This window comes from Octopus sinensis, linkage group LG6 (assembly GCF_006345805.1).
Source record: "Octopus sinensis linkage group LG6, ASM634580v1, whole genome shotgun sequence".
Classification (NCBI taxonomy): Eukaryota; Metazoa; Mollusca; class Cephalopoda; order Octopoda; family Octopodidae; genus Octopus; species Octopus sinensis.
In genome coordinates, this window is record NC_043002.1 from 92,142,699 (window position 1) to 92,166,893 (window position 24,195).

Below are 24,195 nucleotides of genomic sequence, written 5' to 3' on the forward strand. Positions count from 1 at the left end.
TGGGCAGACCGGTTTTTATCGGGAACTGGAGCACTTTCTAGTGACGTCCAAAACGGTAGTCTTGGTAGGGGATTTCAACACCATTCTCGATGCGCGGGTGGATGGTGTAGGCTCGAGCGATAGGAAGGGGAATCCTGGCCTCAAGGCTCTACTAGCGAGCTTTAATCTAGTAGACCGTTTTCGACTGGATGAGCCGAACGTTCCACAGTGGACGTGGAGTAATAACGACGGCTCACTCAGATCGTACATAGATAGAGTATTTGTTAAGGAACGAGATAGGAATAGTGTTAGCTGTCCACAATTCTCTGTTGTGCCTTACACGGATCACAAACTTGTAACGTGTGAGGTACATGTAGATAAATGCCATAGACAAGGTCCCGGGTACTGGAAGATGAACAAGTCTATTTTGACCTGTGAAGCTTTCCGTACCCGGATTAAGGAATTAGTACAGAGGGCATTATGTGGCACCATCATTAATAATAGATGGTGGCTCGCCCTCAAAAGAGCCATCCGTTTGGAGTCCATTAGATTTAGCAAGCAGCTAAGTTTAGATAGGACTAGAATAGAGGGCGAATTAGTTAAGAACTTAGACGAGGCTATGGAATCTGGCTGTGCATCCGGAGTGTTGGCAGCGAGAGCGGTATTGTACCGTCACCTCAACGCCAAGCACGAGGGGTGTAGAGTCAGAGCTAAGTTACGTGCAGGAAAACGAGAAGGTATTAACGTTGCCGGATGGGCCCGTCGTGAGGAGAGTCAGAAGGGCAAAAAGTCCTGTATTATGTCCTTAACTGACGAGCAGGACCGCAAGATCTATGGACAGGAGGAGATGCAGAAGGTCCTTCACCAGCATTTCGCACGGCTGTTTGGGGGCGGTGGCCCGCTCGAGCGTGGGGAGACCTTAAAGGACTTCCTAGCTGGTGGGCCTCGGCTCTCGGCAGGTGAGGCGGAGTGCTGTGAAGGATCGATCTCTCCCGCAGAGGTAAGAGGGGTTATGGCCGAGTGCGCGGGGAAAAGTCACCGGGATTGGATGGTCTACCCTATGAATTTTATTGTTGTATGCCGGACTTGTTCGGGGACATACTGGCAAGCGTCTATGCAAACTGGCAACAGAATGGGAGGATTCCCAGCTCTGTGAGTCGGGGAGTTGTGACGCTGGTCCAGAAAGACCCGAGCAAGGGGGACAGTATTAGTAATTACAGGCCCATAACTCTACTTAATGTAGAGTTTAAGATTTTGGCCAAGGTGTTAGCAAAAAGGTTGACGGCTGTCGTGAAGAAACTTGTCGGGAAGGCACAGACATGTGCAATCCCAGGCAGGTCGATCCAGGATAATCTTCACCTTCTCCGCTACACTATAGATAGGGTCGGGAAATTAGACGGCAAAGGAGGGGCATTGGTCCATTTAGACCAAAGTAAAGCGTTTGATAGGGTGGACCATCGGTACTTGGCGGCGGTTCTCGAAGCGGCTGGGCTGGGCCCTGGCTTCTGCGGGTGGATCTCAGCTATGTACAGCGGCATCAAGTCCACAGTCCAGATAAACGGTTACCTAACGGAGCCGTTTTCGATCAAGCGTTCAGTTCGACAAGGGTGCCCCTTGTCCCCGCTCCTGTATGTTTTGGCTCTTGAGCCATTGCTGCGGAAGCTGGAGAAGTTGGGAGGCAACCCTAATGAAATCGGATGCGGTAAGTCTGTTTCTGCCTATGCGGATGACGTCACCCTCATCGTGTCCAACGGAACACAGCTACCTCGGGTAGTAGGTGCTCTCCATAGATACGAAGCGGTGGCAGGGGCAAAAGTTAACAGGGACAAGTCCATCGGTTTGCGCCTCGGCACCTGGAGGAACAAGCAGATACCGTCCAGTGTTGTTGGACACTGGACGGATGGTCCTGTTAAATTGCTCGGAGTATGGTTTGGTCCAGACTCCCAGACGGAGAAGAATTGGAGCGAGGTAACGAGCAAGGTGGATGCCATAGTACGGAAGTGGTCCGGAAGGCATCTTTCCTTGAAAGGGAGGGCGGAGGTGGCACAGATGTTTATAGCCTCTGTCGTCACCTACCGCCTGACCGTCGTGCCTTGCCCCGATTCGTGGTTAAACAAGTTGGAACGACTTCTTTTCCGCTTTTTGTGGAAAGGAGGAAAGCCACTTGTGAGACGCTCCGTGTGTTGCCAGGAACCGCTAAAGGGTGGACTGGGGATGCCTTGGCTAATGATGCGCAAGCATGCGTTGAGGCTGAGACACCTCTGGTGTTACCTGGAGGATGATAAGGTGGGAGTTCGCTGGCAGAGGAATTCTTCCCGCGACCGGCCTCTATGGAGGGATTTACACCCGGTCTCATTAAAGGACGTAAACTGACTTCATGGCAGAAGGAGTGCCGACAGGCACTCTGGCTGATCCACAAGATGGGTAAGGCCGGCAGCGGGAATACCACCTCGGTGTTCTATAAAGGGCTGGTAGGAGGAAAAAATGACGACGTCCTAGGAAGGGCTCTGGGGTTCGATGAGGATCAACTCTCCAACCTGTTTAAGAAGACTTTCAGGCCGGGGTATTTGGATAATTACCAAAAATCCCTGACCTGGCAGTGCTATAGGAATGCATTACCTGTTCGCGAGAAGTTATCCAGGCACGGAATGTCAGTGCCACCGACGTGTCCAAGATGTGGGTTGGACGATGAAACCGTTCAACACGCTTTTGTACAATGTCGGGAGCTGTCAGGCTTGATAAGTTACGTGGAACACGTGTTGTCGCATCTGGGACGAGTACAGCTGTCGGCTGGATCTATGATTAAGATGATACCGCCAACTGGACTCTCAAAGGAAGGTAAGGCTTGTTTTTACTGTACGGTGGCAGTATTGAAAGAGTGTGTATGGAGAACTAGAGTGGAAGGTCTAGTGAAAGGGTCCTTTATCTCTGGCCCCGGTTTGTTAAAATACTTCGGATATCATCTGAAGAGCAAGATGGGGTTGGAGAAGAGGAGCCTGCCACAGAAAGAGTATATGGAACGTTGGAAGGATGTGATGAGAAAGGTGGGTGAGAGTAGCCCAGCTTAATCATCGAGGAAAGGAGGGATCGGCTGCTGGGATTTATAGGCTGCCGGGTTCAAAATTGAAACTGGTACCTCCCATTACCTTTCACTGTACATAACTGTTTAAAATAAAGAATTAATAATAAAAAAAAAGAAATGAAAAGAAAACATACGCACTAAAAGTTCTCGTGATAAAGGCAAAAGTAAGCCAAGGTTTCGTTTCAAGGCAAAGTAAGCCAAGTTTTCGTTCAAGTGACATAAAATTTTAATTTTGTAATTTTTTAAATTTCATTCGAACTCGCATAGCATTTTTGTAACTGTTTTGTCCTGTAATGTATCCATTCTATGTTAGATCTATTGATCATAATAAAGAAAATTTCATCGCTACCTGGTGTTTTTTGAATTTTTCCTCGGCGTATACCAATATTTTTCTGTTGCTGCAAATCGTTGTGTGAGTTCGTTTCCGTTTGTCTACTCTGTCGTGTTACAAGTAATATCATTGTTGAACTGTTTTTGACCCAGTAATTTTCGCCCTTCGGGGTGATAGAAAATTTTTGTGTGCGTTTTGTGTGAACTCTTAACCTGTATAGGTTATTTTTGGAAAAAAAAAAATTCTCTTGTCATTTGTGACAAGTTTGTGTTGTCTAATATGGAATTAGACTTAAGTTCAAAAAAAGACTTTCCCGAGATGGGAGAAAGTATAACAACTGTTAAACAAAAGGAAACACAGACAAAACCCAGTTTTTCAGACGCCGTAGGTGGCGAAGTCGAAGAAATGGAGGTATCAATGGAAAGATTATTCAAGTTTAGATCGCTGGTGCAAAAAAGTGGTGCGAAGAAACACGATTGGTACCGCCCCCCGAAAACTACAAGCAATAAAGGAAAAAATGGTCACCTACAGGGTGTACAATATCAAGGAAAAACGAATGACCGACGTGAAAAACGAAATGGTCGAAAAGTGTATGGCTCCAATATGGAGTAAAGTTAGTCATGTCAACCGAGGTGCAAGAAGCGCTACAGTGGAGGCGCATTTTGAAACGGCGGAAGTAGCAAGGCAAATTTCGACACAAACGTTGAAAAACGAGAGTATAATACTGCTACCCTTATATTTAGGATGCAGAACCGCAAAAGTGACCCTAGAAGATATACCAAGGGGCTACGACGTGATGTGGGCGGCAACAGCGGTCATTTTTGATGTTGAATCAAAATTGACAATTTTAAGTATGAAGAGAAAAATTGCAAAACACTGGAGAGGCCAGCAGCTGGAGATGATAATCCAGGCGGAAAATGCGACGTTGGAAAGCCTACCAGACAGAGTCTTCGTGGGGGAGGGGCACTCCATACGAGTTTCGGTGGAAGGACGCAGGCCCAGATGTTTTAAGTGCGGGCAAAAGGGCCACGTTCGCTCCGTTTGCACAAAAAAAAATAATGCGGGCAACGCCCCCCCACAAAACGCTGTGAAGAACGCAGAAAGCAGCAAAGTGGAGAAAAAAGTAACGGCTGGCGAAAACAAGGAGGAAAAAATAAACAGGTCGAACTCCAAAAAGGAGGAAGACAAGAACGAAATGCAAAATGAGAAAGGAAAGGATGAGGAAAATAATGCAACAAAAACAAATAAACAAGAAGACATGGAATTTACGAACGTGTCCAACAAAAGGAAAAAATCCATCACCCCTGACTCCCCACCCGTATCAAAAAAAAAAACAACGCAGACGAACAAATTAAAAATATTCTCCAATCCACCCCGGCGGTACTACACTTATAGGCCAGCACTTTAACAAACCCCACCCCCCAACTGTAAAAGGGTTTAAACCCAACGAAAAAATTATTGCATACACCACAAAGAACGTGAGAGTAGAAACATGGGTGAAAGCAAGTACGCTGATCAGTGTGCTACAAAGCGACCGAGAAGGAAGCGGAGTGGCGATATGGAAGGGTCGGCGAAGAAGGATGGAAAGACAAAACCTTACAAAGCCACGTAAAAGCCGGCTTCATTAAGGATGTCACCCAGGAGGTGACAACTGGGAAATTACCCGTTAGCCCGGCAGCCACACCAACCCAGAGCCCGGTGGCAACGCCGGTGAAACACCCAGCAGCAACGGCGAGTGGGGGGGAGACAGGCAGAAAGAATCTGTCAGGCTCCCTCTCGCAACCGTGAGTAAATAATTTTCTTTTTTCTCGATGATTAAGTTAGGTTGTATAAATGTGCGTGGAATGGGATCGAAATGGAAACAGGCTTGTTTTCGTGACGACCTCATTTCACATAGAATCGAAGTAGCTATTGTTACCGAGTCCAAGATGAAGGGACCCCAAGCGTTCTCACCACTTCTCAATGGTTACGAGAAATTTATTTCTCCTAGCCGAGGGGGAGGTGCAGGCGTGGCAGTTCTTTTCAGGAAGAACTTGGACTTACAGGTAAGTACTGTCTTTTTGGACCCAGAAGGTAGGCTGGTTGTCCTAGATGTGACGCACGTGAGTAAGCAGTCCTTCAGGTTGGTGGCTGTCTACGCTCCTAACGGACGTGGGCAGACCGGTTTTTATCGGGAACTGGAGCACTTTCTAGTGACGTCCAAAACGGTAGTCTTGGTAGGGGATTTCAACACCATTCTCGATGCGCGGGTGGATGGTGTAGGCTCGAGCGATAGGAAGGGGAATCCTGGCCTCAAGGCTCTACTAGCGAGCTTTAATCTAGTAGACCGTTTTCGACTGGATGAGCCGAACGTTCCACAGTGGACGTGGAGTAATAACGACGGCTCACTCAGATCGTACATAGATAGAGTATTTGTTAAGGAACGAGATAGGAATAGTGTTAGCTGTCCACAATTCTCTGTTGTGCCTTACACGGATCACAAACTTGTAACGTGTGAGGTACATGTAGATAAATGCCATAGACAAGGTCCCGGGTACTGGAAGATGAACAAGTCTATTTTGACCTGTGAAGCTTTCCGTACCCGGATTAAGGAATTAGTACAGAGGGCATTATGTGGCACCATCATTAATAATAGATGGTGGCTCGCCCTCAAAAGAGCCATCCGTTGGAGTCCATTAGATTTAGCAAGCAGCTAAGTTTAGATAGGACTAGAATAGAGGGCGAATTAGTTAAGAACTTAGACGAGGCTATGGAATCTGGCTGTGCATCCGGAGTGTTGGCAGCGAGAGCGGTATTGTACCGTCACCTCAACGCCAAGCACGAGGGGTGTAGAGTCAGAGCTAAGTTACGTGCAGGAAAACGAGAAGGTATTAACGTTGCCGGATGGGCCCGTCGTGAGGAGAGTCAGAAGGGCAAAAAGTCCTGTATTATGTCCTTAACTGACGAGCAGGACCGCAAGATCTATGGACAGGAGGAGATGCAGAAGGTCCTTCACCAGCATTTCGCACGGCTGTTTGGGGGCGGTGGCCCGCTCGAGCGTGGGGAGACCTTAAAGGACTTCCTAGCTGGTGGGCCTCGGCTCTCGGCAGGTGAGGCGGAGTGCTGTGAAGGATCGATCTCCGCCCGCAGGTAAGAGGGGCTATGGCCGAGTGCGCCGGGGAAAAGTCACCGGGATTGGATGGTCTACCCTATGAATTTTATTGTTGTATGCCGGACTTGTTCGGGGACATACTGGCAAGCGTCTATGCAAACTGGCAACAGAATGGAGGATTCCCAGCTCTGTGAGTCGGGGAGTTGTGACGCTGGTCCAGAAAGACCCGAGCAAGGGGGACAGTATTAGTAATTACAGGCCCATAACTCTACTTAATGTAGAGTTTAAGATTTTGGCCAAGGTGTTAGCAAAAAGGTTGACGGCTGTCGTGAAGAAACTTGTCGGGAAGGCACAGACATGTGCAATCCCAGGCAGGTCGATCCAGGATAATCTTCACCTTCTCCGCTACACTATAGATAGGGTCGGGAAATTAGACGGCAAAGGAGGGGCATTGGTCCATTTAGACCAAAGTAAAGCGTTTGATAGGGTGGACCATCGGTACTTGGCGGCGGTTCTCGAAGCGGCTGGGCTGGGCCCTGGCTTCTGCGGGTGGATCTCAGCTATGTACAGCGGCATCAAGTCCACAGTCCAGATAAACGGTTACCTAACGGAGCCGTTTTCGATCAAGCGTTCAGTTCGACAAGGGTGCCCCTTGTCCCCGCTCCTGTATGTTTTGGCTCTTGAGCCATTGCTGCGGAAGCTGGAGAAGTTGGGAGGCAACCCTAATGAAATCGGATGCGGTAAGTCTGTTTCTGCCTATGCGGATGACGTCACCCTCATCGTGTCCAACGGAACACAGCTACCTCGGGTAGTAGGTGCTCTCCATAGATACGAAGCGGTGGCAGGGGCAAAAGTTAACAGGGACAAGTCCATCGGTTTGCGCCTCGGCACCTGGAGGAACAAGCAGATACCGTCCAGTGTTGTTGGACACTGGACGGATGGTCCTGTTAAATTGCTCGGAGTATGGTTTGGTCCAGACTCCCAGACGGAGAAGAATTGGAGCGAGGTAACGAGCAAGGTGGATGCCATAGTACGGAAGTGGTCCGGAAGGCATCTTTCCTTGAAAGGGAGGGCGGAGGTGGCACAGATGTTTAGACCGTCTTTCCTTACCCGTGCCTCTTTGTGGAAAAGGTGGGAAACAGTTGTGAACGAACGCTTGTGGAAGGTGTTGCGCCAGGAAACCGTGCGAACGCTAAAGGGTGGACTGGGGATGCCTTGGCTAATGATGCGCAAGCATACGTTGAGGCTGAGACACCTCTGGTGTTACCTGGAGGATGATAAGGTGTGGAGTTCGCTGGCAGAGGAATTCTTCCCGCGACCGGCCTCTATGGAGGGATTTACACCCGGTCTCATTAAAGGACGTAAACTGACTTCATGGCAGAAGGAGTGCCGACAGGCACTCTGGCTGATCCACAAGATGGGTAAGGCCGGCAGCGGGAATACCACCTCGGTGTTCTATAAAGGGCTGGTAGGAGGAAAAAATGACGACGTCCTAGGAAGGGCTCTGGGGTTCGATGAGGATCAACTCTCCAACCTGTTTAAGAAGACTTTCAGGCCGGGGTATTTGGATAATTACCAAAAATCCCTGACCTGGCAGTGCTATAGGAATGCATTACCTGTTCGCGAGAAGTTATCCAGGCACGGAATGTCAGTGCCACCGACGTGTCCAAGATGTGGGTTGGACGATGAAACCGTTCAACACGCTTTTGTACAATGTCGGGAGCTGTCAGGCTTGATAAGTTACGTGGAACACGTGTTGTCGCATCTGGGACGAGTACAGCTGTCGGCTGGATCTATGATTAAGATGATACCGCCAACTGGACTCTCAAAGGAAGGTAAGGCTTGTTTTTACTGTACGGTGGCAGTATTGAAAGAGTGTGTATGGAGAACTAGAGTGGAAGGTCTAGTGAAAGGGTCCTTTATCTCTGGCCCCGGTTTGTTAAAATACTTCGGATATCATCTGAAGAGCAAGATGGGTTGGGAGAGAGAGGAGCCTGCACAGAAAGAGTATATGGAACGTTGGAAGGATGTGATGAGAAAGGTGGGTGAGAGTAGCCCAGCTTAATCATCGAGGAAAGGAGGGATCGGCTGCTGGGATTTATAGGCTGCCGGGTTCAAAATTGAAACTGGTACCTCCCATTACCTTTCACTGTACATAACTGTTTAAAATAAAGAATTAATAATAAAAAAACAGAAATGAAAAGAAAACATACGCACTAAAAGTTCTCGTGATAAAGGCAAAAGTAAGCCAAGGTTTCGTTTCAAGGCAAAGTAAGCCAAGTTTTCGTTCAAGTGACATAAAATTTTAATTTTGTAATTTTTTAAATTTCATTCGAACTCGCATAGCATTTTTGTAACTGTTTTGTCCTGTAATGTATCCATTCTATGTTAGATCTATTGATCATAATAAAGAAAATTTCATCGCTACCTGGTGTTTTTTGAATTTTTCCTCGGCGTATACCAATATTTTTCTGTTGCTGCAAATCGTTGTGTGAGTCGTTTTCCGTTTGTCTACTCTGTCGTGTTACAAGTAATATCATTGTTGAACTGTTTTTGACCCAGTAATTTTCGCCCTTCGGGGTAGAAAATTTCTGTGTGCTGTTTTGTGTGAACTCTTAACCTGTATAGGTTATTTTTGGAAAAAAAAAAATTCTCTTGTCATTTGTGACAAGTTTGTGTTGTCTAATATGGAATTAGACTTAAGTTCAAAAAAGACTTTCCCGAGATGGGAGAAAGTATAAACACTGTTAAAAAAAGGAAACACAGACAAAACCCAGTTTTTCAGACGCCGTAGGTGGCGAAGTCGAAGAAATGGAGGTATCAATGGAAAGATTATTCAAGTTTAGATCGCTGGTGCAAAAAAGTGGTGAAGAAGAAACACGATTGGTACCGCCCCCCGAAACTATACAAGCAATAAAGGAAAAAATGGTCACCTACAGGTGTACAATATCAAGGAAAAACGAATGACCGACGTGAAAAACGAAATGGTCGAAAAGTGTATGGCTCCAATATGGAGTAAAGTTAGTCCTGTCAACCGAGGTGCAAGAAGCGCTACAGTGGAGGCGCATTTTGAAACGGCGGAAGTAGTAGCAAGGCAAATTTCGACACAAACGTTGAAAAACGAGAGTATAATACTGCTACCCTTATATTAGGATGCAGAACCGCAAAAGTGACCCTAGAAGATATACCAAGGGGCTACGACGTGATGTGGGCGGCAACAGCGGTCATTTTTGATGTTGAATCAAAATTGACAATTTTAAGTATGAAGAGAAAAATTGCAAAACACTGGAGAGGCCAGCAGCTGGAGATGATAATCCAGGCGGAAAATGCGACGTTGGAAAGCCTACCAGACAGAGTCTTCGTGGGGGAGGGGCACTCCATACGAGTTTCGGTGGAAAGACGCAGGCCCAGATGTTTAAGTGCGGGCCAAAGGGGCCACGTTCGCTCCGTTTGCACAAAAAAAAATAATGCGGGCAACGCCCCCCCACAAAACGCTGTGAAGAACGCAGAAAGCAGCAAAGTGGAGAAAAAAGTAACGGCTGGCGAAAACAAGGAGGAAAAATAAACAGGTCGAACTCCAAAAAGGAGGAAGACAAGAACGAAATGCAAAAGATGAGAAAGGAAAGGATGAGGAAAATAATGCAACAAAACAAATAAACAAGAAGACATGGAATTTACGAACGTGTCCAACAAAAGGAAAAAATCCATCACCCCTGACTCCCCACCCGTATCAAAAAAAAAAACAACGCAGACGAACAAATTAAAATATTCTCCAATCCCACCCCGGCGGTACTACACTTATAGGCCAGCACTTTAACAAACCCCACCCCCCAACTGTAAAAGGGTTTAAACCCAACGAAAAAATTATTGCATAACCACAAAGAACGTGAGAGTAGAAACATGGGTGAAAGCAAGTACGCTGATCAGGTGCTACAAAGCGACCGAGAAGGAAGCGGAGTGGCGATATGGAAGGGTCGGCGAAGAAGGATGGAAAGACAAAACCTTACAAAGCCACGTAAAAGCCGGCTTCATTAAGGATGTCACCCAGGAGGTGACAACTGGGGAATTACCCGTTAGCCCGGCAGCCACACCAACCCAGAGCCCGGTGGCAACGCCGGTGAACACCCAGCAGCAACGGCGAGTGGGGGGGAGACAGGCAGAAAGAATCTGTCAGCTCCCTCTCGCAACCGTGAGTAAATAATTTTCTTTTTTCTCGATGATTAAGTTAGGTTGTATAAATGTGCGTGGAATGGGATCGAAATGGAAACAGGCTTGTTTTCGTGACGACCTCATTTCACATAGAATCGAAGTAGCTATTGTTACCGAGTCCAAGATGAAGGGACCCCAAGCGTTCTCACCACTTCTCAATGGTTACGAGAAATTTATTTCTCCTAGCCGAGGGGGAGGTGCAGGCGTGGCAGTTCTTTTAAGGAAGAACTTGGACTTACAGGTAAGTACTGTCTTTTTGGACCTAGAAGGTAGGCTGGTTGTCCTAGATGTGACGCACGTGAGTAAGCAGTCCTTCAGGTTGGTGGCTGTCTACGCTCCTAACGGACGTGGGCAGACCGGTTTTTATCGGGAACTGGAGCACTTTCTAGTGACGTCCAAAACGGTAGTCTTGGTAGGGGATTTCAACACCATTCTCGATGCGCGGGTGGATGGTGTAGGCTCGAGCGATAGGAAGGGGAATCCTGGCCTCAAGGCTCTACTAGCGAGCTTTAATCTAGTAGACCGTTTTCGACTGGATGAGCCGAACGTTCCACAGTGACGTGGAGTAATAACGACGGCTCACTCAGATCGTACATAGATAGAGTATTTGTTAAGGAACGAGATAGGAATAGTGTTAGCTGTCCACAATTCTCTGTTGTGCCTTACACGGATCACAAACTTGTAACGTGTGAGGTACATGTAGATAAATGCCATAGACAAAGGTCCCGGGTACTGGAAGATGAACAAGTCTATTTTGACCTGTGAAGCTTTCCGTACCCGGATTAAGGAATTAGTACAGAGGGCATTATGTGGCACCATCATTAATAATAGATGGTGGCTCGCCCTCAAAAGAGCCATCCGTTTGGAGTCCATTAGATTTAGCAAGCAGCTAAGTTTAGATAGGACTAGAATAGAGGGCGAATTAGTTAAGAACTTAGACGAGGCTATGGAATCTGGCTGCTGTGCATCCGGAGTGTTGGCAGCGAGAGCGGTATTGTACCGTCACCTCAACGCCAAGCACGAGGGGTGTAGAGTCAGAGCTAAGTTACGTGCAGGAAAACGAGAAGGTATTAACGTTGCCGGATGGGCCCGTCGTGAGGAGAGTCAGAAGGGCAAAAAGTCCTGTATTATGTCCTTAACTGACGAGTAGGACCGCAAGATCTATGGACAGGAGGAGATGCAGAAGGTCCTTCACCAGCATTTCGCACGGCTGTTTGGGGCGGTGGCCCGCTCGAGCGTGGGGAGACCTTAAAGACTTCCTAGCTGGTGGGCCTCGGCTCTCGGCAGGTGAGGCGGAGTGCTGTGAAGATCGATCTCTCCCGCAGAGGTAAGAGGGGCTATGGCCGAGTGCGCCGGGGAAAAGTCACGGGATTGGATGGTCTACCCTATGAATTTTATTGTTGTATGCCGGACTTGTTCGGGGACATACTGGCAAGCGTCTATGCAAACTGGCAACAGAATGGGAGAATTCCCAGCTCTGTGAGTCGGGGAGTTGTGACGCTGGTCCAGAAAGACCCGAGCAAGGGGGACAGTATTAGTAATTACAGGCCCATAACTCTACTTAATGTAGAGTTTAAGATTTTGGCCAAGGTGTTAGCAAAAGGTTGACGGCTGTCGTGAAGAAACTTGTCGGGAAGGCACAGACATGTGCAATCCCAGGCAGGTCGATCCAGGATAATCTTCACCTTCTCCGCTACACTATAGATAGGGTCGGGAAATTAGACGGCAAAGGAGGGGCATTGGTCCATTTAGACCAAAGTAAAGCGTTGATAGGGTGGACCATCGGTACTTGGCGGCGGTTCTCGAAGCGGCTGGGCTGGGCCCTGGCTTCTGCGGGTGGATCTCAGCTATGTACAGCGGCATCAAGTCCACAGTCCAGATAAACGGTTACCTAACGGAGCCGTTTTCGATCAAGCGTTCAGTTCGACAAGGGTGCCCCTTGTCCCCGCTCCTGTATGTTTTGGCTCTTGAGCCATTGCTGCGGAAGCTGGAGAAGTTGGGAGGCAAACCTAATGAAATCGGATGCGGTAAGTCTGTTTCTGCCTATGCGGATGACGTCACCCTCATCGTGTCCAACGGAACACAGCTACCTCGGGTAGTAGGTGCTCTCCATAGATACGAAGCGGTGGCAGGGGCAAAAGTTAACAGGGACAAGTCCATCGGTTTGCGCCTCGGCACCTGGAGGAACAAGCAGATACCGTCCAGTGTTGTTGGACACTGGACGGATGGTCCTGTTAAATTGCTCGGAGTATGGTTTGGTCCAGACTCCCAGACGGAGAAGAATTGGAGCGAGGTAACGAGCAAGGTGGATGCCATAGTACGGAAGTGGTCCGGAAGGCATCTTTCCTTGAAAGGGGAGGCGGAGGTGGCACAGATTGTTTAGCCTCTGTCGTCACCTACCGCCTGACCGTCGTGCCTTGCCCCGATTCGTGGTTAAACAAGTTGGAACGACTTCTTTTCCGCTTTTTGTGGAAAGGAGGAAAGCCACTTGTGAGACGCTCCGTGTGTTGCCAGGAACCGCTAAAGGGTGGACTGGGGATGCCTTGGCTAATGATGCGCAAGCATACGTTGAGGCTGAGACACCTCTGGTGTTACCTGGAGGATGATAAGGTGTGGAGTTCGCTGGCAGAGGAATTCTTCCCGCGACCGGCCTCTATGGAGGGATTTACACCCGGTCTCATTAAAGGACGTAAACTGACTTCATGGCAGAAGGAGTGCCGACAGGCACTCTGGCTGATCCACAAGATGGGTAAGGCCGGCAGCGGGAATACCACCTCGGTGTTCTATAAAGGGCTGGTAGGAGGAAAAAATGACGACGTCCTAGGAAGGGCTCTGGGGTTCGATGAGGATCAACTCTCCACCTGTTTAAGAAGACTTTCAGGCCGGGGTATTTGGATAATTACCAAAAATCCCTGACCTGGCAGTGCTATAGGAATGCATTACCTGTTCGCGAGAAGTTATCCAGGCACGGAATGTCAGTGCCACCGACGTGTCCAAGATGTGGGTTGGACGATGAAACCGTTCAACACGCTTTTGTACAATGTCGGGAGCTGTCAGGCTTGATAAGTTACGTGGAACACGTGTTGTCGCATCTGGGACGAGTACAGCTGTCGGCTGGATCTATGATTAAGATGATACCGCCAACTGGACTCTCAAAGGAAGGTAAGGCTTGTTTTTACTGTACGGTGGCAGTATTGAAAGAGTGTGTATGGGAACTAGAGTGGAAGGTCTAGTGAAAGGGTCCTTTATCTCTGGCCCCGGTTTGTTAAAATACTTCGGATATCATCTGAAGAGCAAGATGGGGTTGGAGAAGAGGAGCCTGCCACAGAAAGAGAGTATATGGAACGTTGGAAGGATGTGATGAGAAAGGTGGGTGAGAGTAGCCCAGCTTAATCATCGAGGAAAGGAGGGATCGGCTGCTGGGATTTATAGGCTGCCGGGTTCAAAATTGAAACTGGTACCTCCCATTACCTTTCACTGTACATAACTGTTTAAAATAAAGAATTAATAATAAAAAAACAGAAATGAAAAGAAAACATACGCACTAAAAGTTCTCGTGATAAAGGCAAAAGTAAGCCAAGGTTTCGTTTCAAGGCAAAGTAAGCCAAGTTTTCGTTCAAGTGACATAAAATTTTAATTTTGTAATTTTTTAAATTTCATTCGAACTCGCATAGCATTTTTGTAACTGTTTTGTCCTGTAATGTATCCATTCTATGTTAGATCTATTGATCATAATAAAGAAAATTTCATCGCTACCTGGTGGTTACCGCCCGTTGACGAGGGACAACAATCCCGAAACTAGTTCGAGCGTATCACTCAGGCTTGCGAGGAAGGGATGGCCTCCCTTTGCAAATACTCCAAGGACACAGATATTGTGTCTAGAGCCAGCTAGAGACGAAGATCTCTTGGGGCTATAAAGCTACAGTAACACCCCCTCCCCAATGTGGTTAGCCATGATAAGATGGCTTCTATACATTACATTATCGAGCGATTACTGTTTCAATCTCATTCTGAGATTTAATTAGACTTAAAATGCCTTCTCATTAATAAAGAGATGGTAGTGAAAAATAAGTCGCTAATATTTGGGGGGGGGAGTATGCCGGTGAGCTGGCAGAATCGTTAGCACACTGGCAAAATGCTTAGCGGCGTTTCGTTCGTCTTGCCCTTCTGTGTTCGAATTCCGCTAAACTCAACTTTGTTTTTCATCTTTTTATGGTCGATGAAATAAGTACCTATTGAACCGTGAGGTCGATGAAGTCGACTTACTCCGCTGGCCCTAAATTGCTGACCTTGAGCCAAAATTTGGAACCAATATTTTGAGGGAGGAGGCTGGTGTTTGTCATCTTGAGAAACATTGGATTAGACGATTAAATCTACTTCGGTACTTGATCGGTTCTTAAATTTATCAGCGGGATGTGAAATCTGAAAGTATGATAAGATCAAATATAAGATCTGACACGTTAACGATTCTGTTAATCTATTATGGAATGGGAAGCACTCCGTCGGTTACGACGATGAGGGTTCCGGTTGATCCGACCAACGGAACAGCCTGCTCGTGAAATTAACGTGTAAGTGGCTGAGCACTCCTCAGACACGTGTACCCTTAACGTAGTTCTCGGGGATATTCAGCGTGACACAGAGAGTGACAAGGCCGGCCCTTTGAAATACAGGTACAACAGAAACAGAAAGAAAGAGTGAGAGAAAGTTGTGGCGAAAGAGTACAGCAGGGATCGCCACCACCCCCTGCCGGAGCCTCGTGGGGCTTTAGGTGTTTTCGCTCAATAAACACTCACAACGCCCGGTCTGGGAATCGAAACCGCGATCCTACGACCGCGAGTCCGCTGCCCAAACCACTGGGCCATTGCGCCTCCACTTGTTAATCTATTAACAACAATAGTGACAGAACAATAGAAGGAATTTAGATTTACAAGAGTAATCGACTAAATACTATGAAAATAACAACGAGGACAATAACGACTATTCTGAGTTTAAATCTCAACTAATTCGACTTTGACTTTTATCCTTCGAGGGCCGATAAATTACATCGATTTTGGAAGGGGGTAAATGAGAAAGTGGAACAGATTGGTGTAGTTAAGGGTACAATTACAGAAAGTAGATGTTTCAGAAGATGATGTGTGGATAGAATAATAGCGACGGCAACAGCAATAACAACAAGTGTAACATCATTCATGATGAAACAATGACGAATATAATAATTACAAAAGCAACGATAACAGCAATACCGCCATCACCACCACCACCACCAACAGCGGAGGCGCAATGGCCCTGTGGTTAGGGCAGCGGACTCGCGGTCAGAGGATCGCGGTTTCGATTCCCAGGCCGGGCGTTGTGTGTGTTTATTGAGCGAAAACACCTAAAGCTCCACGAGTCTCCGGCAGGGGGTGGTAGCGACCCCTGTTGTACTCTTTCGCTTCAACTTTCTTTCACTCTTTCTTCCTGTTCCTTGTCCCCGACTTCCTACACAACCGCTGAGCCTGGATGCGCATTCATCCATCCGTCGATGCTCTCGGTGTCGGGTGTTGACCTGCTTTCTCTTCTGCGTGTCTTACGAATAGGAAAGGACCACGTTTCGGACTTCTCCCATCTTGCGAGCTCTGGGACGAAAACCGTTCGCTCAACAGCAACAGCAACAACGATGACTACAACAGCACCAACGACGAAGACGATGGCAGCTATGGCAAGAACAAGAACAATATCAGCGAAACGAACTGACATCAGTGTCTCTCATTTGGTCAACTGATCTGTTTGAAATTACAGCTAAATCCTTATCAAACCACCTCAATAATTAATTTAAAAAACAAAAAGATAAAAGAGAAAAAGAAAAGGACATGTTCAATAATTTCATTTGGAAAGCAAGAGGGAAGTGTCACGGTCGGACTGTCTTTAGTCATAAGTCTCTTCTCTCTCTGAAGGTGTCTTGTTACTTACCAAGGAAAACAATTCTCGACTGAAGTATGGTATTATGGGAATTCTTGGAAGGGGAAAAGTTGAAGAGATTTCCAATATAATTTTGAACATATGTAATAGGTCAAAAGGTCAAAAGATTATAATGCCACAGGGTCAACCACACTACAGGAATGAAATAGTCGATTGTTGAAAGATAAGTAGCTCAGATCAGTGCTTCTTTCTTTTCTTTTGTTCTTTATTTTTCGCATTGCCCCACCCCATAGCGCCACCTAAGTGGTGAGGGAGGAATCACTACTAAACTAACTCAACACAGATGATAATTTATAAATTTTGCTCTCAAAATGGATTGTATAAGCTTTTAATAGTGAAATGAGACTGTATCGATAACCAGCTAGCAGAGGATTCTTACTGGAGTTAGAAATGGTAGCAACGTCGGTCCTTACAAAACAGCCATATTGAAGTGGCGACAAACATTACTCGTCAGTATACTCTTTTCTCTTTTACTTGTTTCAGTCATTTGACTGTGGCCATGCTGGAGCACCACCTTTAGTCGAGCAAATCGACCCCAGGACTTATTCTTTGTAAGCCTAGTATTTATTCTATCGGTGTCTTTTGCCGAACCGCTAAGTTACGGGGACGTAAACACACCAGCATCGTTTGTCAAGCGACGTTGGGGGCACAAACACAGACACAAACACACACACACACGCACACATACATACATACATACATACATACATACATACATACATACATACATACATACATACATACATACATACATACATACATACATACATACATATATATATATATATATATGTATATGTATGTATATATATGTATGTATATGTATGTATATGTATGTATATATATGTATGTATATATATGTATGTATATATATATATGTATGTATGTGCGACGTTCGTATATGTAAGTATATCGTTTGCTGTGCATATATATATATGTATGTATGTGCGACGCTCGTATATGTAAGTATATCGTTTGCTGTGCATATATATATCTGTATTTATGTACCCTTGATATATTCAATTGATGACGGTAAAGCTTATCTAAAGCAGAACCAGAATCCTTGGATCTTGAATTATTCAATAATTTTTGCTTGTATGTTTTGTCCCTCCGCTTTGCCTCATGGTGCGATATGAACATTTAACGTGGTACTATAGTCAGTGTTTCGACTGCTATTTCGGCATGTTGGTGTCTTTAGACACCCTCATTTTTAATTGTTAAAAGTTTTTTACCTTTGTAAGGTATTTCTTTCATGCTGGCCACTTGATAATTTCGACACTTAAATATCGATATTATCCTCATATATAAATTTATATATATATATATACATATATACGACGGGCTTCTTTCAGTTTCCGTCTACCAAATCCACTCACAAGGCTTTGGTCGGCCCGAGGCTATAGTAGAAGACATTTGCCCAAAGTGTCACGCAGTGGGACTAAACCCGGAACCATGTGGTTGGTAAGCAAGCTACTTACCACACAGCCACTCCTGCGCCTATATTTACTACTTTCATCTCTTATAGAGATTTTCTAATTAATTTGCTTGTTAATTTAAAAAATCAATAAAGACAAAAGGTGCAAATTTACTTTATACATTGCAAGTTAATGATATCCCATTGGCTTATGAGAATTCATTTTAGTTTAATAACCATTACTAGTTTTATCATGTATAATATAATTACTACTATAGACGAAGGCACATAACTCAATGGTTAGAGCGCTGGGCTCACAATCATGAGGTAGTGAGTTCGATTACCGGCCCGGGCTATGTGTTGTGTTGTTTTCCAGGCGGCATGAAAACGTTACTCAACTCTGGAGTTTTGAAGGCACACATGCGCGCGCACATACACACACACGCACACACACACACACACACACATACACACATGAATGCATAAATGAATACATAAATCCACATGTACTTGTGTGTTAATGAAGTACACAAATACATGACAGGTATACATAATACTGAAATATTATACATAAAGTAAACACATGCAGAAAAATATATTAATATAACAAATTTAAACTATAAATTTCACAGGGTACAACCTTAAAGTTGACACTACTAAACGCAGAAAATTTCTGCCACGCCATTGGCTAAAGATACACAGTTTCTTCCATTTTTAAATCTCTGTAACATTTTCCCCTAATTTTATCTCCACAACATTTCCTTCATAGCAACAAGAGTGGACGATTTTCAGATGTTTTACTTCCTTTCAAAAAATGCAGATTTTGTGAATCAGTTTAGCTAGATCCAAAATTAGTTGCGATGTTGCTAATGCCAAGCTGTATCAGCCTTTGCCTTTCCTTTGGATAACATCGGTGACGTGGAGAGGGGAGGCTGGTATGCATTGGTGACTGCTGGTCTCCCATTGACAACCTTGCCCTGAGGGAAACTTTCTAGGTGGAATCCCATGGTTATTCATGACCGAAGTGGGGATCTTTACCCTTACTATAGGTAAAATTTAGTATGCTAATTGTTGTCTCACCGCAACCTCTAACCTCCCACTAAAGTCAAACACGCACAACACTCATGGGTACCGTCCATGTTGAGAACCTCAGGCTTAAATGAACTCGAATGAATCTGAACCCAAACATAAAGCAACATAACTAAGTAACGCTTGCATTTAATTTACTGCTCTACCAATTCTGCCAGATCCCTGGCCACGTGTCTCAAATATAAGGAATTTATGTTTATATTTGGTTAGTTTGGGTAAAATGGACCAGCCCATAACCTTGTCAGTTCTTCCGAAATAGATGAGATCAACGTGGTTGACAGTCCTCAGGAATATTTGCTATGCAAATACCGCCAGAAAAGCATGGACAGAGGTTTCTAGGGGAAGGATGTTCTGGGAAAGAATGGATATTTGTAAAGGTTAATAGGTGCCGGATAGAATATGAGAAAGAAGAAAATGAGAGTTTAGAGCATCAGAAGTGACCTGGATTGAAGTAATAAGAGAGAAGAGGTCATTGTAGCAGATGTCGGAAAGGCGATTTGATGTGTCAACATATCTGTTGGACAGATGTATGACGTAGTATTTGGTTGTCTGCCTTTGTATTCCGAATTCGACTTTGACTTTTATCCTTCGAGGGCCGATAACTTAGATCGACTTTTGAACGAGGGTAGTGAGAAATTGGAACAGGTTGGTGTAGTTAGGGGTGCAATAACAGAAGGTAGATGTTTCAGAAGATGAAGTGTCGAAAAGGTCGGGTTGGAGGGTGGAAGGTGTGGAGAATGAGAATCCGTTGACCAGTGGGGAAAGTTATTAGAAGTACGGTCATCATCGCAGTCCAGCCTCAGGCCAATATACATGCTGCCTCGTCTCTCTAATGACTTTTATTCCTCAGGGCTAGCTGGTCTTGTGCCAATTTCATTCAGGTTCCCAACACACCCGTCTCCCCTCTTTTCGTGTCCTCTAAGTCCCTCACTGACCACTGTGATTAGTTCTTTCTCCTGAGAATGTTGGTTCTTCATATTCCTCTTTCCAAGTCTGGTTCTTTTTCTTTTTTTTCTTTTGTAGCAATCGACTTGCAACTATTCGATCGAGACTTTAAGCATATTGATGAAATTCGACTAGAAGGACTTGTGAAGGCTACGGATACAGATCCCTTCCTGCACACTACCGAAGGCCGTGAGTACAAGCTTGTTCTTGCACACCTGTAAAGGCTGTGAAGACAGCCTTCTTCATGCACACATGTGAAGATCATGAGTTCAACCATCGTTTTGCACGCCTGTGAAGGCTGTGATATAATACATCTTCTTCACAGTAGTGAAGATTATGAGTATAACCCCTTTCTTCTACACCTGTGAAGGCTATAATTACAGCCTCTTTCATGCACACCTGAGAAGATCGTGAGTACAACACCTGTATTGGACACCTGTGAAGGCTGTGAATACATCCTCCTTTCTGAATATCTGTGAAGAGCATAGAGACAACCTCCTTCCTGCACACCTGTGGACGGCGAACGTTATAGGTACAGCCTTCTTCTTGCACACAAGTTAAGGCTATGACTGTAGCCTCCTTTCTGCACACCGGTAAAGATCACGGGGGCAACCTGTGAACTGTGAAGGTTATAGGTACAGTTTTCTTCCTACACACCCGCAAAAGCTATGGTTGCAACCCCTTCCCACAGACGAAACTAATAGCGACAAGATTATAAAATGGATTGGATGAAGGGAAGAGTATAGAGTCCATATACGCAAGAAGGGAAAAAGTGACTCATTTGTTTCGACTTGTAGTAGTCGGACTTCTCCCAGGGCATTCGGCGGTGCAGGACACATTGTGATATAGGGATGGCATGTGTAGCACATGCGTTGGGACGCCGGCCATTAAGGTGAAGCTGGAGTGAGAGTCTGTGAATTTATATAGTAAACCGAGTTGGAGAGGTTGGGATGCTGGTTTCGTAAGAGACATCAATGTCTAAGAAGTTGCTGTATTTAAATGTTGGTAGAAATTATTAACGAAGGTGAAAAGTGTGAGTTGCTATCGAGTGAGGTGGAATCGATATAGTCATCGACATAACAACAGTCGTTTAGCTCAGAGGTTGTTGACCCAGAAAAACAAATAGGAAGACGATCATCATCATCATCAGCAGCAGCAGCAGCAGCAACAGTAATAACGGTAACAGCAGCAGCAGCAGTAGCAGCCACAGCAGCTTTAGCAGTCAGCAGTAGCAGGAAGCAACAGCAACAGCAGGATCAGCAACAACGGCAGGAACATCAATAACTGCAACAGTGATTTATCAAAAGAATTGGTGCAATTCAACGCAACAGCACAGACATCAACATTAGCAATAGCAACCACAACAACAAAAATACGCCACAACTACAAAAACAGGCTTCGGCTTCTCCCAAACTACCAAAGGGGAAGAGAAAACAGAGTGGGAGTGAGAGAAAGGAGGAGGAGGAGGAGGAGGAGGAGAAGCAGGTGAGAAAGAGAGAGTAGTGTAAATAAGTAAAGACGCCTTCAAGATAAATTATCTAATGCTATCTGAAATCTCTAGATTTAATCCGGTGTTTATGAATAATTCAGTATATGTAATCTGTATGTATAATCTGATCAACAACATATCATTCTACTCTAGTTCTAATGAGTGACAAAAGGTTACGATGTAACGATGTGCGGATCTGGTCGATATTGAAACTATTTGAAATAGCTTTAAAATTCGGTTTTAAACAGAATCATTCTTGAAATTCGCATTTACCGATATTACATAGAAATTATTGTTTTTCAAATGGTAGATCACTTCTTTGTTCAAGCGACATCTGCTCGGCGGTCAGGATAAATAACCATCTATCGAAACCGTTACAACAAAGTACTTTCATTGCGCTTTCACCTTTTTTTATCGATTCTGCGCATTTTGGTTGTTAAGTTATTGCTGCGAATGTCAGATACGTTGAAATTCCTTCCGCTTGACTTGGGAGAGAAGACGGTCGGTTGATAGCCAATTCGGCGCCAAGAGCAAGCTGTCGATGGACGGCGCCTTTCAGTGGATCCGATTAAACTGCTTAAGATCTGGTTCGGTCAGGACCTCCAGGTTGATAGGAACTGGGACAAGCTTTTGAGTGAAGTGACTACTTACAATAGGAAATAGGCTGATAGAAAACTGTCTCTGAAAGTTTTCATTAGAAAGGCCCCGCAATATAATACAGCCTGTTGTGTCTTGAACCAACACGCAACTGAGCAGACTGAAGCATCTCTTTCGCTTCTTTTGAAATGGGTGAGCTGTTTTGATTATTCCAAAGCAGATGTCTGGAGCAGTGCTCCGCAACTGTTATGCTGCGGCACATTGGTACGCCACGAAACGATGCTAGGTGTGCCACAGTGTAACCTGAATATAATTTTTCCCTATACTTTTAGTTATATTTTTAGTTCAGATGTGCCGCCGAATTTTAAAAAGAATATAAGGGTACCAAAAGTGGAAAAAAGGCCGCAGAGCACTTGTCCAGAGATGCTGCGGTTGATGATATACAGTTATGCACTGGAGCTACGACAAGGGCAAAAAATTCGAGCTGCTGGATTGCCGTTTTGTTAGATGCTTCTTTCTATACCTCATATCTTCGCCTAAATTTCAGTTCTGGGTCAAGCATACACCAAGGAATGTTCCAGGTGCACTTGGAATGTTTCAGATGCTCACAGTATATTAATGCTGGTCAGTGATGTCTGGCGTCACACGATCTTCAACGCAGTCAGCAAGTTTGAGGAACAAAGAAGAGACGCACTTAAAGACAAGAAACGCAGGAGGAAGGCGCGAGCCGCCTCTGACACCACACCGGATGTTACCTTCGTCTGTGGACACTGCTCACGGACCTGCCTTTCCCATATCGGACTTGTCAGTCATGAGCGTGCATGCACGCGACGTGGACAGGCTTCCTGATCTTCGTTCGCGAAGCCGAGCCATATATATATATATATCATAAAATTTATATTTTCCTCTTGATACGATATCTCGTCTTCAATTTTCCTGTGTTCTATAAATGTTTGGATTTTCATGTTCTATGAAATTTTTGACTGATCATTTTTATTGTCGTTTTCATGTTATGTTTCACCGCACCGCCTGGTGGTATTTCTCTATTGCAGGGATGTATGTAGCATTGTCTTGTGTGAATGTAGACTTGTGTTTCCATACTACGCTGGTTTCGTTTTGCTGTGGAATTTGGTTGGTTGTTTCTGGTGTTATTTTAATGCTTTGTCTATCGTGTAAAAATATGTGCAAATGAGAGTCGTGTGGCTTTGTTGGGTGACGTTTCTCTTTCGTATGTAATGGGTGACTGGTGTAATGCATTTTAGTGCCAATTGATGAACACAATGTCTACACCAAGTTTAAAATAGCAAAGTGTGCAGATTTGTATTCCATCAAAGACGAAATTTATTTCAAAATTGATATAACATCAATAAAATATTAGACACAATATTGTAATACATAAAATACTTACGAATAACAACATAGAAAACAAATACTTCTTAGCACGAGTGGGGTTCGAACCCACGCGGACAATCGTTCATTGGAACTTAAGTCCAACGCCTTAACCACTCGGCCATCGTGCTCCATGACGCATGTAACGCTTAGAAAACACTTATTGTTGATAGTATTGTTACTTGCTGCATTTCCCATAATCTTTCTCGGGTCTATAAAATGAAGCACCTATCAAGTATTCAAGTCCATTCTACCTCTCAAAATTACTGGTTTTGTCCATAAAAATTATTATTATAAGGGCGGTCGATTCGTAGAATAGTTATAGTACTTAGTACGGCTCTTTACGTTCCGTATCCAAAGTTCACTGAGGTCCTCTTTGACTTTCATCCTTCCGGGGTCGATAAAATAAAGTAACCTCCTCCCCCAAATTTCAACTTTTGCGCCTATATTAGAAACGACAGATACGTGGACGAGCTGGCAGAACCATTAGCATGCCGGACAAAATGCTTAGCTGTATTTCACCGTCTTTTTGTTCGAGTCTAAATTCAACCCCGGTCGACTTTGCTTTTTATCTTTTAGGGGCCGATAAAATAAGTACCAGTTTAGTACTGGAGTCGATGAA

General features: G+C 45.1%; 1 non-coding gene across 1 annotated transcript; it reads right to left on the reverse strand.

Moving 5' to 3' along the window:
• Positions 1 to 23,621: 23,621 nt before the first annotated feature.
• Positions 23,622 to 23,704, reverse strand: Trnal-uaa. The gene has a single exon. It is a non-coding gene; the product is annotated as a tRNA-Leu (tRNA).
• Between the last annotated feature and the right edge of the window lie 491 nt (positions 23,705 to 24,195).